Genomic DNA, 14,814 nt, shown 5'->3' with positions numbered 1-14,814 from the left:
TTAAACTATTATCCTGTGAGTGGATGGAACTAAAAGATGGGTGTCTGAAAACTATATGTGATTATGAGATGATGATTCAGAATCTCCATATCTTCAGAGAGGTGCGTTCTGGATAAAAAAAAATTGGTTTGCAACTATTAACCCTTTAGGCACCATAGTTTTTTCAGTAAAATATGAATTTTTATATCACTATTTAAAGAGCTTGTAGCTTAAATCTGGTTGGAGATAGAGGAATATTGTAAAATAGAAAAATCTTCAGTATGAGTCAAATTTTGTGATAGGAACAAATTCACTCACATAATTTGTATATTGTGACGTCATCGGGTGGCAGCCATATTGGATTGCATCACATTTGCAGATTTTTGTTTTTTTTTTATGTTTTTGTCTTATTTTATTAGTGTTGTTATTGTTTACGATACAAATATACATATTCCTATGTAGACGTGTATAACTATGTATTTATATAGATATAATATTTGTAACTTTATTGGTATTTTGTTATGTTTACTGCATATCAATCAAGAACACTGTTTTTGGTGCTTCAGTGTCATGAACACATTTCACTCATCCCTTCTTTGGTTTATTTCATTTATAATATATATACAATCCTCAATCTCAGGCTTTTCCACAAGCCCCATGCAGAACTGAATGGCAATGAACGCTTTCATTTCTGGGACAGTTACATCGTACCAGTCATTATATCTGGAGCTAGATTTCAGTTCCTCCCTCTCTAAATACTGGTGAGCATATTGGTTAGTTTCAGTTGTGATGAGGGTCCAGAATTCCTCATCCAAAAAAACTGACAGAAAATCAGTGTGTTCTGAATTTGACAGATCCCTGTCTCCACAGTATCCAACTGGCTCATCAAAATGCCTGATCCACTTGGAATACTGTTTTTCTCCCAAACTAACCCAGCCATCATCATTATTATTGTCACTGAGGCTGTGTTGACCCCCGTGCTAGCAGTGATTTTTTCCCTCGTGGTTCCTCCCCCTCCGGGGCTGAATCGATCACCAGTGGAGTTTTCATTGGCTGCTCGAGCGCCAACCACCCCCCACCCCACCACCCACCTGTCTTTCTCTGATCCCGTGGTTTCTCCTCCTCCGGCTCCAATTCCCGCAGATTACACCCCCGGGGCTGAATCAATCACCAGCGGAGTTTTCACCAGCCCAATCAACGTCACCACATCCCTCCCCACGGAGGTGACGCGGGACATCGGACAAGGTAAGGGCTGGATGGGCTGCTTGTGTAACCGCGTCATCGCTGACAGACTCCCTGTTGCTGCGCGCTGAAGCCACGCTTTCCGTCTCGCTAGAAGACTGCAGATCATCCGAATCTGCCAGTACTACACGAAGAGCTTCGTCAGCACTGAACAGTCCTCTTGGCATTGTTTTTTTTTCCTGTACCACTCGCTCGTTCTCACTCACTCTGACAACCACTGGTGGGCGGGGTTCAAGCTCTAAATACTCGAAAAGTTTCAATAGTAACACACCCACAAATGCTGTTTGGATTGGAGTTAAAGGTGTCTGCCACCCCGCAGGTTAACCTATTAACTGCATGAGGGCTCATTTCTGCTGCTGTGGCTTATTAAATCCAACATTGCTGCTTGTCGCAATTCTGCGACTTTGGCGCTTAAAGGGTTAAGTTGCTATTATCAGAGCCTCATGCAGACGCTATCTCGTGGTGTCTACCTCACCCATTTGGAGCCTCCGATTGGATCCGAGATGTCCAGGAGCCGACGACCCCTCTGCACCTGGTTTGTAGAGAAACCTTGATGCAACCAAATCAGTCCTCAGATGCCTCCGGGTCACAACGATAGATGAATGGAACCAAGCATCTTAAAATCAACTCTGGAGGAGTTTGAGTCATCTTTGTTCTGCAGGAAAACTATCTTGTTGTTCTTCAGCTTTGCAGGTGCAAAAAGCTTTGAGGTTTTGGACAGCGTGTCAAAATCTTTCTGAGCTAGAGATCTGCTAAGAGATGGCCAGTCTATAGCTTTCTCTCTCGACTGCCGAGAAAGCAGAGCGGCTGGCTTATATACCCGCTGTTATCTATGACCAAACTTACCAAGAATCTCAGAAACACACGCTCTGAGATGCAGAGTCTCTGAGTCTATGGACAAGGTTAGTTATGTGTCATGCGTTCTTATCTTAGCCTTACTTCTTGTCTGGTGAAATGAGCAGATGGTGAGGACCTCATCTAGTAAACATACAAAACCATCATTTAATACTGATTCCTGCAGATTTCATTGCTTAATTAGACATGGCAATATGTAATGAGTTTTAATCATAAAATCTTCTTTCTTCAATGATTATTTTGAATTATAAAATGATTACTTTAATTATGAAATCTTCTTTCTTCTGGGAATAAAGATTTATCTAAAACAGTTCTCTTGGAAAGGAACCTTGTGGAAAAGAATGCTACTGTTCATCTTTATTATCTGATGAAGCTGGGGTCAGCTGATGAAGTCATCTGATTAAAATGCTGAGTTTTGCAGACTCACAGACTCCTGACAAGGGAAGATACAGCAGAACATGTAGCAGCCAGGGTTATTTGCTCTAGCTGCATATGACCTGTGGGATCTTTAAAATCAGTTCATTGTGTGACGTTACATAAGCCTCCTGCAGGTGGGAATGGGGGGTCATAAGGCTCCAGTGGGTGGGAGCAGGGGGTTGTAAGGCTCCTACAGGTGTGAGCGGGGGGTCATAAGGCTTCTGCAGGTGTGAGCGGGGGGTCATAAGGCTTCTGCAGGTGGGAGCGGGGGTCGTAAAGCTCCTGCAGGTGGGTGCGAGGGCCATAAGCCTCCTGCAGGTGGGTGCAAGGGGGTCATAAGTCTCCTGCAGGTGGAAGCGGGGGGGGGGGGGGGGGGGGGGGGGGGTCATAAGGCTCCTGTGGGAGGGAGTGGGGTTCATAAGGCTCCTGCAGGTGGGAGTGGGGGATTTTAAGGGCAAAAACCAGGCCCTAAGTCCCAAGATTGCCACTAGGATGGTGACAACAACCGATGTAAGAAACAGAGCCCTGCCTTAGGACTGGAGGCTCACAGGGCCCGATGCAAATCTAATGAATGCCGGGAGTTGTAATACTGCTGTGGGCAGGAGCAGGTGACTGAAAACAGACTGTGACTCTGAAGATTGTAAGCTGAATAGAGTTTGAGGGAGGTTTGTGATAAAGTTAAGACCAGAGTGTATAAAACTAAAGACAATGACATAAATGACACATGGAAAAGTTTCCTTTGAAAATAAAACACTGTGTATGAACGCCTAGACCATGTTGTTTCATCAGTAGGTCTGTTGGTGGAGCTGGACACAAACACCGTGCAGAACAGACAAACCATGAGAGCAGGTGGTCAGAAAATCAGCAGGACCAGATTTAAAACGATATTCCTACACGGGGCTCTGCTCCATGGTGACATTTCCTTTCTGCATTTAGGTAGTTTCAGTTCACACTTAAGATAAATGAGGTTGATTCTCTGTGTGTTCATTTAGAACCTCTGATGAGTTTTGGACTTCCTGCACTGCAGATGACTTTGATCAATGGAATGATTTCATCAGTCAAGTTCTCGTCTTCTAGCTTGGCAAATCAACACTTTCAGGTCTGAACCACTGAGCACCAGGCAGAAAGATGATGGTCTTGTTGCATCGTTGTGCATGTGTTTGTGATAATCGGAAGACATCAGAGGATCTTTTGCTTCTGTTTGCTCACATGCATCAAAGGTGTAATAATCTCGGCTAGGTTTTGGAGGATTCATGTAAAAGTTAGGCTTACTTATTGTGATGGTAAACAGCCAGACAACAAATGACCTCACAACTGAACCAACAGACGTGCGCTGATGCGCGCTCACATCTGCAACTGTTCATTAGTTGCTTATCAACCCACAAAGCTTGGATGGACTGTGGCAGTACCCAGAATGCCTTGTTCTGGGGAGCCGTATGCACTTGTGCTTTGCTAATGAGCACATCCAGGGGACAGTTGATGTGGACACACACACACACACACACACACACACACACACACACACACACACACACACACACACACACACACACACACACACACACACACACACACACACACACACACACACACACTACTAGCTAAACAAGACTGACGTTCTCACACAACTGCAGAGAACCCTCCTGAGAGAGACGGCTGCCAGGCACGAAAATGGAGAGCTGGAAAGAGAACGAGTAGAGGAAGAGGTGAGGGTGTGGGGGAGGAGAGGGGGAGGGAGACATGCAAATTATGCTTTCCTTCTTTTTGTCCTCCCCTCCCTGTTTTTCCTTTCCTCCCTGCACAACACAGCTGTTTTGTCCTCTGCACTCGTGCCTTCACTCCTGGCTCTGCTTTGATAGCTTTCAGCACACTTGACTGTAGTGACTGCGGTGTTGGCAAGCACGAGGACAAATCAATTAAGCGTCAACTGATACCATTCCTCCTCCCCACACACACACTCCACACACACACCCCACCACCAAACCCATTGGAATAGGAGCAATTAAAAACCAACTGTAGCACATGATGTGACAGTAATGGCCATAATAGATTGTCGTCAAGGTTCAGATGCCAGATAATGTTGTTGTTTATCTAGATGATTGTTTTTGTTGTTTATTCATAAGTCTGGGAATCCTCAACACCCTGCCTCCCCTTTCTGACAGCCCCTCACCACCAGGGCCCAATGCCAAACACAAACAGACGTCTGTGGCACTGAGAGGTGGCCATCTGTCCAATCAAGGAATCAAGTCAATAAGGAGAACCAGTTTAGGGGCGAGACCTGATCTGGAAGACATTAGCATGTGAATTAGGTTTTGACTCAGTGCCAGAGCCAGCAGCCCAATAGCTGCCAACCAGATGACATCATTTCTCTAATCAATGGCTTAATAAATACATGGAAACATATGGGAGGGATCAGAACGCAGGCTGTGCTGCTTCATTCTGATCCAGTTTCACTCAGTCTCCCAGCTCTGGATGGGTTTCTAACCAGAGACCCCAAAAGAACCAACATTTGGACAGAAACAAGGCTTTGAGAGGAGTTGAGGTTAATGTTAACCAGAGGAATCAGTTTACAGTTACTAAAATATAGCTGTTGTAGAAAAACGGCTTTAGATTTCTTCTGGGTGTGAGTAAATCAGGACAACGGTGAGAAGACTATAGGGAGTCTCGTGGGTTTGTTGGTTCAAGCATCATTGGAAGACAGAGCCAATATCACGCGGGCCTGCGACTGTAGCCAAACACGCATGAAGCAGCGATTCTGGAGGGTGTTTCCTGTCTCAGCTCTCAAAGTGGTCAGAAAAGGTTGTTGGACAACTTTTGCAGGGGTTCAAAACCAAACTGCAAACAAGATTTGGGTAAAATATCAATAAAAATGTAAACGCAACATTTTTGTTTTTGCTCCCATTTTTCATGAGCTGAATTCAAAGATCTGAAACATTTTCTAAATACACAAAAGACTCGTTACTCTCAAACCTGTCTAAATCTGTCGGTGAGCCATTCTCCTGTGCCAGGATAATCCATCCCACCTCACAGGTGTGGCGTACCAAGATGCTGACTAGCAGCATGAGTCTAGACTGGCCACACCTCTCAAGTTAAGAATCATGAGGCGCTTCACAAGAAGCATTCAAAATGTAGAAAATCATTTTAAAAGACTATAATGACTATAATGACAATGCCATCTGACTTTGGTAACCAGTTTGTCTGGGGCACAGATGAGGATCTCACTCTTGTCTTCATTCAGCTGTAAAACGTTTCCACCATCCAGGTTTTAATGGAGTCTAAGCAGGTGTGGAACAGCTGCAGTTTAGACATCTCATGGGGCTTAAAGGAGAAGACTCACCAACAATCACAGCATCAAACAAGTAAAGGGTCTCTGTCTACCTCTATTGTTTAAAAGTGAAGCCAACACGTTCCTGTTTACATGCGCTGCCATATTGCGTTTTTGGGAATAGAGTCTTCACATTTAGGATGAGACTACAAGTCTCAGATGCTGTTCTGAGAGCAAAAACAGTGTTACAAAACAAAACAAAAGTTTTTATTAAAAGTGTGGTTGACTGAAAAAACATGTTTTAATGATCATTTCTGATTCTAACGGGTCACTCTGAGTTTTTCATGCAGGCTGAACATGAAACTAGTCTCCTACACCTATCTCCTGCAGTAGCTTCTGATAGAAAACAGGTGGTGAAATGTTAGGATTTGAAAAATCCTCACATTGTGATGTCACACTGTGAAGTTGCATTCGTGGCCTCGCTCATCTTGGCTTGCGCCCGCCTACAGGAAGGCTTTGAAAAACAATTTGCAGTGAGGAGAGAGAGCGGAGAGTGTGTTGGTGACAGTGACTTTGTTAGCCAATCAGAAGTGAGGTGAGTGCATATCATTAATGATAATGAGCAATCATGCTGTTTGCAGCCCACTTCTGCACAAGCAAACATCTGCATCTCAGAACAGGAGCATCATTTTGACTTCATGACTCATAAGCTTTATACGAGAGAACACTGTAAATGTATTAAAGAAACAAGTAAACCACACCTTTAAACATGTGTATAAGGATGAGAAAATACAGTTGTTTTGGACTGCTTAAGCACGATTTTCAAAACAGGGCCCGTGTTTACAAAACAGTACACACAATTAGCACAACCACACACCCAATTAGCAAAATACTGCAGATCCTTTGAATAATTAAACACTCTTGTAAAAACTATACACTTATGTTTAAAAACCACACTTTTTTACCATAAGAAACACACGTTTCACATTTACCATACTCTGTTTGCACGAGTTACCCTCCGCTGTGATAAACCTAAAACATTTTTAGCACTTCTACTTCCCTATGATTAGAGCAGGCTACCATAAACAAAGTACAAATGTAAAGTAAATCCACCAAACACTACACAAGACCAATGTTGCACACTGAAGAAACTCATTTATTTCTCAACATCCCCAAAATGTTGACATGGAGATTCATAGTACTGTAACAACATGTCACTTTACATTTTGTACTGTAATTTTACTGTTACTTACAGTTTTTCTCAATTGTTTACACACGTTTTCTGAAAGCTTGCCTCATATTCTCAGAACTCTACACACAAATCCAAAAATACACACACAATGGGCAAAACCCCTCAATTATGTAACCTGCAAAATGAAACTTCACATTCAAAACAATGTTATTTCTCCTCACAATGTGATTTTGTTGTCAAATGACACACACACACACACCATCATATCAATAGACATTTATAAGAACTAGCCGAACACTTATGTGCTCAATGTAAAACACTACGATGAATGGAAAACACTTCTTCTCCATTCGTCATAATGACTAAAGCCCTTTTGGTTCTGTGTTACACTTACTACAGACAGTATATACATGCATGCGTTGTAAAATATTTCAGAATATTGTTTTTACACTCTGAGCACACAAATACATGGAGTGGTCACTATTGTGAAGCACAATTATTATGATTACAATATTGAAATATGCATAATTTACTGTACACAGTGTTGAGTGTATGCATCAATTGTGGGACTCAGTTGCACACAGTTATATCGCAATTCTTTGACTCTTTCTGAGTTTTGTTCAAATGGCACCCTGTAGACCTGCTTCATCCTGAGATGATTTCTGCACAAAACATGGTCCAGTGTTGATAAGCTGACCCTACCAATATTTAGAAACATGGCATTGTTTTCTATTATTTTTCTTTGTATTTGCCGTAATATTAGGGCATTGTTTTCTAGGACAATGTTCATGTTTTCAGTTTCCTGTTCAGGAGACAGAAGACGTTCCCGACCTCCTCATTTTGGTAATCTTTCAGTTCTGTCAAACAAATAGTAAAATACTATGAATACAAAGTAGGTATACATTTCCTAAACACTGGAAACATACTTTACAGTATTTTTACTGTCCAACAAAACAGTCCACAGGCAATACTAGTACTATACTCATTGAATACTGATTGTATTGATATGCAGTACTGCCATTTTCTAGTGAGAGAAGATTCCTTACCTATTCTCATTTTGCAAAGTCTGGATGATGGATGCTGCAGTGTACCTGCTCAAATTTGTCTGTACTCTTTGCCCAGCCTCCCTCATTGTAAGACTATGGTTGACCACATGATCAACCAAGGTGGCTCGGATCTCATCAGAGATTACGGTTCTTGGTCTTCCTTGTCCTCGTCCTCCTCCTCTTACTCTCACTCCTCTGGCTCTGCCTCTGTTTCCAATGTTGGGATCCATTGATCCAAAACAGAAGAGCTCACCTGTTGCCCTTTTATGCTAAAGCTCTGATTGCTGATTACTGTGTGACAGGTGTTTACCCTTGTGATGAGTCAGTGTGTATATTTGTATAGCAGTGTGTTCCTTGTGAAAACAAGATATTTTCTGCATGAAAATTGTGCCAACAGCAGAGAATTATGTTTAGTGTTTTGAAAAAAGTGTGTTTTAGATTAGCAATTTGAGTGCAAAGCAGGAATTGTGCTTGTAGTTTAGCAGAACTGGTTAAGAGGGTTGGTGAATTGGTTACAAGTTGTGGTCATTTTGTCTCAAGTACCAGAAAATGTGTGCAAACAATTGAGAAAAACTGTAAAAATAAATAACACTAGCCTAGCTGGATCTTGCCAGAAAATTTTATCAACATCGCAGGTAAAAAAGAGGACACTGTGGTCAACCAGTTTTGCACGGATCTCATTTGTCAGATTCAGTCCTCTTTGAAAAAAAAAACACAAGACATTGTCTCGTTGCCTAGTTGGATCTGGCCAGAGAATTTCATCAACATCGCAGGCAATGTTGTCATTAGCAAGACACCTTGGAAATAAACGTTGTGAATGATGAATCCATCCTTGTATTACTGCTACCTCCTTCTGGTCACAGGCCTCCTCCATGGCTTGGATGAGGGGTACCCCAGCCTGGAGATGGAGATCGTATACCTTCCACCGCCAGGCACTTCAGTGGATACGATCGTACCTGACTGGGAGGAGTTTTTGTGTGAGGTTGGGGGACTGTTCCTCCGATCTGGCTGAGCTGCCATGGGGAGTTCCCCAGGGATCGATTTTGGCCCCACTATTTTTCTCCTTATATCTCATACCCCTGGGTGAACTATTTCGTAAACACAATGTGTCATTCCATCTCTATGCTGATGATTGCCAGGTCATTTTTCCAATTAAGCATGGTGGTTTATGCACCATTCAACCTCTGTTGGACTGCCTTGAGGACATCAAGCAATGGCTGGCTCAGAACTTCTTGTGTTTCAACGAACACAAGACTGAAGTTATTCTGTTCACGCCACCAAAGACCCCAGGAGGTGCCCAAGGGCTTGATTTTGCCACTCTGGCACCGCATCAGAAGGCGGTGGTCTCTAACTTAGGGGTAAAACTGGACGCAGATCTCAGATTTGATGCTCAGGTGAACAGTGTTGTGAGATCTTGCTTTTTTCATCTACGCCGCATTGCGAAAATTAAGCCATTTCTGTCCCATAATCATTTGGAAACTGTAATCCATGCCTTTATTACCTGCAGGCTGGATTACTGTAATTCGCTATATGCGGGGCTTAGACAAGCTCCAGTAGCACGCCTCCAGGCGGTTCAGAACTCTGCAGCCCGGTTGTTAACATCTACCAGGAGGTCTGAACATATAACACCAGTCCTACGTGCCTTGCATTGGCTCCCTGTTTTTTATCGCATCAGGTTTAAGGTCCTCCTGTTTGTGTTCAAGGCGTTAAACACAGGGGCTCCTAAATATCTTTCCGATGTCATCCACCAGCATGTCCCGGTGCGTTCCCTTAGGTCAGCTGACCAGAGATTACTAACTGTGCCTAGGTACAGCCTGAAGTCTCGTGGTAGTCGAGCTTTTTCAGTACTTGGACCAAGTCTCTGGAATGAGCTGCCAGCTGATGTAAAACAGGCCAAGTCATTAGAAACCTTTAAAGGAAGACTGAAAACACATCTGTTCTCGCTGGCTTTTGGACGTTGAAGTTGGGGGAAGTAGGCCGGATATGGAATGTGAACTGGCACTCAGGTTTTTGTACTGTATTTTAAAAATGATTTCTTATTGTATTTTTATAGGATTTATTACGGTATTTTACAGGGATTTTTTAGTGTATTTTAATGGATTTTTTATGTATTTTAATGGTCATATCTCTGTCCTATTGTGTGGCATTTTATTGATGTACAGCGCTTTGTTTGTCCATTCTGGCCATGTGAAAGTGCTCTATAAACAAAGTTGATTTGATTTGATTTGATTTGATGCAGAGAAAAACTCTTCTATAGGGTTGAGGAATGGAGAGTATGGTGGAAGATATAGGACGGTGAAATGTGGATGTTGCTGAAACCAGTTCTGAACCAGAGCACAGCGGTGGAAAGACATATTGTCCCAGACAACAATATATTACATATGATCGATTTGATTTGCTGCTGTTACGTTGTGCAATTGGTCCAAGAATGTAAGTATGAGTGCTGTGATGTAAGGGCCCTTATGGGCATGGCGGTGGAGGACCCCATTCTGTGTAATGGCTGCACAGAGTATTAGATTTCCCCCACGTTGCCCTGGGACATTGACTGTAGCCCTGTGGCCACAGAAGCACTGATACGGCATAGAATACAGTACTGTAAAGCAGTTACTGAAACCGTGCAGATGTTTTTGATATGGTGATATTTGTACAGTACTTGTTTTCAAGCCGAAATGTTATTATCACACTTGCCACTGTGTATCGGCTTAGATTTGGCTGTACTCGCCGTCCAGCCTCCCTCAGCGTCAGGCCGTGGTTGACAATGTGGTCAACCAGTGTTGCACCGATCTCATTTGTCAGATTCAGTCCTCTTTGAGCACCTTCTTGTCTTTGTCTTCCTCTTCCTCTTCCTCTTCCTCTGTTGATTCCTCTTCCTCCCCTTCCTCCTCCTTCTCGTCCTCGTCCTCCTCCTCGTTGTCGTCTTACTCTTTCTCTGACTCTTTCCATTGTGCTTGAAGACCAGTGAACCCACCTGCTGCTTTTTATAGTGCTTACACACCTGATTGGTGTGTCTACAATTAAGCAAACAAGTGTTTGCACACCTGATGACTGTGTTGAACCAATTGGTTGGTGTGGTAATTGGTGCAATAATTTGACAGTCAGTGCTTTGGTATTGCAAGGAAGTGACTTCATGATAGGTTTTTGTGTGTGATGTATGTTAAGTGTGTTTAGTGTTTTGCAAACCACTGTGTGTAGAGTTTTGCAACAAGTGTGAGGTTGACAATGTGCTTATAGTTGTGCAACTATGGGGTGATGTTTTGCTTCTTGAGGTTTTGCTCATAGTGTGCTACTTTTAATTTTAGTGTGTAACCAATCCAAAAAAACTGTAAACAGGCAGACAGGTTCAATTGCTCAAAGGATTGTGGCAGGGCAGCAGACGACCTCACACTGAGCAGCAGGAGCCAGGTGGTTAAATAGGGAGCAGCACAGGTGGAATTAATCAGCTAGATTACTGCTGCTGCAGGGAGACAGGAAAACACAGAGATCAGGGCATGATCATGACATGCCCCTGCCCCTCAACGGAAGGCTCTGGGCTGATCGGGTTGACGACGATGAAACTCCCTGATCATGGCCCTATCAAGGATCCTGGAGGACGGGACCCAGGACCGCTCCTCTGGGCCATAACCCCACCAGTCCACCTGGTAGCCCTGTGACGAAATCAACAGAGATATGAGACCAAGGTCTTCGGGGAATAGGGAGCGGATGGAGCAGTCCTGCCGGATGTCTGCGGGAGACCTTGACTCGGGCACAGGTGGGGCAAGCAGTGGCAAATTCTCTGGTGTCTCCACAGAGAGTGGGCCCCCAGAAGGCCGACCTTACCACTGCCAGAGTCTTTGAGGTTCCTGGGTGACAGAACAGCTTGGAACCGTGACAAAACTGTAATACTTGAGAGACCAGGTTAGCAGGAACAAAGAAACGGTTATCAGGGCATTGAGCTGGCGGAGGCTGACTGTGGTGAGCTCGTATAAGTAGCCGTTCTAGGGAGGTAAGGGCTAACCTGGTGTTGGAGGGCAAGATGTACTCTGGTTCTTCCAGGCTAGTGGATTGGCTTTCTGTCCAGTGTTGCCTCGAGAGGGCGTCCGGCTTCAGATTCTTGCTCCCAGGACGATAGGACAATGTGAAATCAAACCTGCCAAAAAACAGAGCCCACCGAGCTTGTTGAGGGTTTAGTCTCCTAGCCCCCTTAAGGTACTCCAGGTTCTTGTGGTCAGTCCATACCACAAACGGTTGAGGCGACCCCTCCAACCAATGTCTCCACTGTTCCAGCGCTGACTTAACAGCGAGCAGTTCTCTGTCTCCCACATCATAATTCTTCTCAGATGCAGAGAGTCATCAAGGGAAGAAGGCGCAGGGGAAAATAACACTCTGTGCAGCCGTTACACAGAATGGGGTCCTCCACCGCCATGCCCATAAGGGCCCTTACAACACAGCACTCATACTTACATTCTTGGACCAATTGCACAAAGTAACAGCAGCAAATCAAATCGATCATATGTAATATATTGTTGTCTGGGACAATGTGTCTTTCCACCGCTGTGCTCTGGTTCAGAATTGGTTTCAGCAATATCCACATTTCATCATCCTATATCTTCCACCATACTCTCCATTTCTCAACCCTATAAAATAGTTTTTCTCGGCATGGCGGTGGAAGGTATATGATCTCCGTCTCCAGGCTGAGGTACCCCTCATCCAAGCCATGGAGGAGGCCTGTGACCAGAAGGAGGTAGCAGTAATACAAGGATGGATTCATCATTCACAACGTTTATTTCCAAGGTGTCTTGCTAATGACAACATTGCCTGCGATGTTGATGAAATTCTCTGGCCAGATCCAGCTAGGCAAAGAGACAATGTCTTGTGTGTTTTTTTTTTTTTGGTAACAGTAAACTTACAGTACAATATGTAAAGTGACATATTGTTACAGTACTATGAATCTCCATGTCAACATTTTGGGGATGTTGAGAAATAAATGAGTTTCTTCCATCGACATACAGTATATGCTGGACATTTCATTTCCATAGACTCCAATAACACGTTTTTGAGGCTAAATGGGAGGTGGCCACCACCGCCATTTTGACCGTGTCACAGGTTCCGTCAAGCCCAGACAATTCCACAAAAGCGAAGAGAGGTGGAGCTGAGGGTGTGGCTGCAAGGCTGTGATCAACTGACGACACCTGGTCGAGCTAGCTACAAGCTAACCTGAAGCTAACCCGAAGCTAACGCGGAGGGGGTTGCTAAGCTAACGGAGGTAGCAACCTAGCTACAACCGGAGTTAACTGTTTACAACACCAGAGCTTCTGAGTCAGAGATACGCCGGGCTGACCGCTGGGTAAAACCGGGTGGAACACAGAGGTCTCCCGAAAGCTGCTGAAAGCCAGCAGCCGCACAGCAGACAGAAGCCGCGATCAGACAGAGATGCGCCGAGCTGCGGGGAGGGGAGAACGGGTGGAAAACAGATCTCCCGAGAGCTCCACAAGCCGATAGTCGGAAACCCAGCTGCACCAAACATGTTATATTTCAACCCATTTTCTAAAGTGCAGCATTATGTTAAATGCACTGGGTTTGACCCTATTACATTTACATTTCATTGTTAAACAGTACATGTTAAAATCTAAGCTCAGCTCGGCAGTGACCTAAAATACATAAATATAATTTTACTTACCGAAAAAAATGAAGCAGAGACTCCTTGGACGCTCTATTAGTGCAATTAATGCCACAGCAAGTCATTTTGTCCAACAATTGCACAAAAAATAACCAAAACAGAATACACAAACACAGAGACTCAAAATCCTGGAACAGTTTCCAAGCCAGACCGAGGCTCAGACTGAGGCCTTTCCACGGAGCTAGCTCTGTGGTCACGTGGGTTTGATGCTCATTAATTATACAGAATTTTAGGCTTTTATTACACTTAAACAGAAGAGTGAGAAAAAATTCACCCCCCTCAGAGTTGTCATGAGTGTAAACTAGATAATTTAAACCAAAAACTTGTTTTGGAACCAGGCTGTAAACATGTTTATTTCTGCTGTGAAATTGGTATTTTTAACATGGGAGTCAATGAGGATTTGCTCGCTTCTGACACCAGCCCCCAGCGGATGAGGGTGGAACTGCAATTTTTGGTATTTCTGGGTTGGGCCCAATTTTTGAGCCGCATTGTCGGGGCTTGGTTTCTTCAGTGTGTAACATTGGTCTTGTGTAGTGTTTGGTGAATTTACTTTATATTTGTACTTTGTTGATGGTACCCTGCTCTAATCATAGGGAAGTAGAAGTGCTAAAAATGTTTTAGGTTTATCACAGCAGAGTGTAACTTGTGCAAACAGAGTATGGGAAATGTGAAACATTTGTTTCTTATGATAAAAAAGTGTGGTTTTTAAACATAAGTGTATAGTTTTTACAAGAGTTTAATCATACAAAGGATCTATAGTGTTTTGCTAATTGGGTGTGTGGTTGTGCTAATTGTGTGTACTGTTTTGAAAATCGTGCTTAAAAAATCCAAAAAAACTGTAATCTACTTAAGGTAAGGACCCAATAGGTTCATTACCTGGAAGAAATTCATCTGAGGTTCAGTCTTTTTGCTTGATGTGGAGGGGGCGGGGCTTAAAATCGGCACTGCAGCCAACCACTAGGGGGCACTTTTTGCTCTAATGTATGAGTAATGTGTCGGTTCTTTGTTCTACTGTGTCTGCAGTCATAGGCTGGTTAATGTACCTAATGAGATCCCCCCCCCTCCAACACACACACACACACACACACACACACACACACACACACACACACACACACACACACACACACACGCACACACACACGCACACACACACACACAC

This window comes from Nothobranchius furzeri, chromosome 5, assembly GCF_043380555.1.
Source record: "Nothobranchius furzeri strain GRZ-AD chromosome 5, NfurGRZ-RIMD1, whole genome shotgun sequence".
Classification (NCBI taxonomy): Eukaryota; Metazoa; Chordata; class Actinopteri; order Cyprinodontiformes; family Nothobranchiidae; genus Nothobranchius; species Nothobranchius furzeri.
The sequence above is the reverse complement of the archived record's forward strand: the minus strand, read 5'-3'. Positions refer to the sequence as shown.